Genomic DNA, 2112 nt, shown 5'->3' with positions numbered 1-2112 from the left:
GAACATTTTATAAACCGTTATTATATGAATCATCTGGGTCATTTTACATTAAACGCTGCAATGATTTAAGAGTTTATAGCTAAAAGAGTTTTTTTTGAGGGAGGTAAATGAAAGCATTTAAAATGGGCTAAAGTGAATTTTAGCTAATACTGATTCTTGTAGAAATGGGCCTAAATATCAACAAAGAGAGCTGGACAATTTTCTAACCCTTTCTTAATATTTGTAAATGTAAAGTTCTGTTTTTGGTTTTATTTTCATGTGGAAACAAAAGTGTCTTTGTTTCAAAAAGGTTAATTTGGGGTAAAGCCGGGGAATACGGAGGTAGTCCAACAGCTTCCTTTATTCTCTGCAGTGCACCATTATCACCGACCGGGAAACAGCCCCATAGCATGACACCACCACAGCCATGCATGAAATCTGGCTGTGTTGTTAGGTTTTAATCAAAGTGTTGCAAGGAGCTTAGCAAATTAACAGAAATAAAATGTGAAATCAAACTTTCCCATCCAGGTTTAGATTTCCGATTTGTATGATCTGATGTGTTTAATATTTCAAAATTTCCATCAAATAAGGAATGATTTGACATCTAATTGGTAATGAGATTGCCTGCAGATCTTAGCTTCTGTTTGCAGCATTTAAATGATTTTGTTTGGACTCACAAACACTCAGAGGAAGGGGAATTTTCCAAGGAACTCTGTGAAGATCCAGAACCAGGAAATGCAGGTTTCAGTGAGTTGAGAAAACCTCACGGAACATTTTCTACACAACTAAAGAATAAAAGTTCACAAGTTCAAACACCGGAGAGTGAATAAAAATTTTCAGATGTAATGGCACCGTTACTTTGTGCCACTTATTACAGGTAGCAAAACAACACCGCATCATCATGCTGCCACCACCGTGCTTAATAGTTCTAACCAAAACAGTTTTGTATCATAGCTTCAAACTTCGGAGCTAAAATTTCAGGGTAAAATATGATGGTCTGAATAAAAATCAGGATTAGAACAATTCAAGAGTTTGATTTTGTAATTTCCCTTGCAGAAAAATGAATCCTAACAGGATAGGCTGTCCAATATATATACGTTTTGTTGATGTCCATAATTTAATTACTGGATTAGCTCAGAAATATTACTTATTTTATTCTGGCATAAATCATCAGACCTTAGAGATAAAGGGGAACCTCAAATAAAATAAAAAAAAAAACAGTGTAGGAGCCTAAATTCACTTTAAAATAAAAGAGATTATTATTAAGTTACAATATGTACCAGAGAGTAAAAGGTTCTAATGTGTGAGGATATGCAATATTTCTAATTGTACTGACGATCTTTCGCAAATTAACGAGTTTCTGGATTTTAAGGGTGTGGCCTCTGCTTCAGGGTTACACAGGTAACTACAGTGGAGTCTTCTTTTATTATTTTATTTTTCGATATTTCATACCTGTGTAGTTTATATTAGTTTTGCCTTACTGCCTCCTTTTTTTGTAGCTTGGATTGTTTCTTGTATTTTCTTTGGGGGAATTACCAAAACAAATAAAAATTAAGGATGTTTGGATGAATTGAGGTGAGAAATCCACAGTTAAGCACGGTGGTGGCAGCATAATGGAGTGAGGCAAACTTACAGAAAAGGCAGCCGTATAAAAAACTGATATAGTGATGAAGGTGGACTGGCTCAAACTTATTTAAATTACCTTCAGAATTAAGAGCTTGATGCTTTAAACTTTGATACAGGTGGAGTTTCAACAAAAAAGGAACCAAAACGGGTTATAGATGAGATAAAAATGGCTAATAGTTAGCATCTTACCTTCCTAAAGCCAGTTCAGTGCTTTTAATCTAGATATATGGCAGAAAATAAGCAATTTGAAAAAGTATTCTAACTCTCCCTGAAGGAGAGGTCAAATATCCAGCCGCAATAATGCTGATTGCAACGACGGAATATTAGGGCCAGGCTAGAGAATATAAGAATAAAGTCATATATTTACTAGAATAATGTCGTAAAATCATGAGAATGAAGTCATAAAATTATGAGAATAAAGTAATATTACGAGAATAAAGTCACAACGAGAATGGTCCTAAAATTATGAGAATAAAGTCATAAAATTCCAAGAATGAAGTCGTAAAA

Source organism: Cyprinodon variegatus, unplaced genomic scaffold (genome assembly GCF_000732505.1).
Source record: "Cyprinodon variegatus isolate N-32 unplaced genomic scaffold, C_variegatus-1.0 Scaffold298, whole genome shotgun sequence".
NCBI classification, from domain to species: Eukaryota; Metazoa; Chordata; class Actinopteri; order Cyprinodontiformes; family Cyprinodontidae; genus Cyprinodon; species Cyprinodon variegatus.
The sequence above is the reverse complement of the archived record's forward strand: the minus strand, read 5'-3'. Positions refer to the sequence as shown.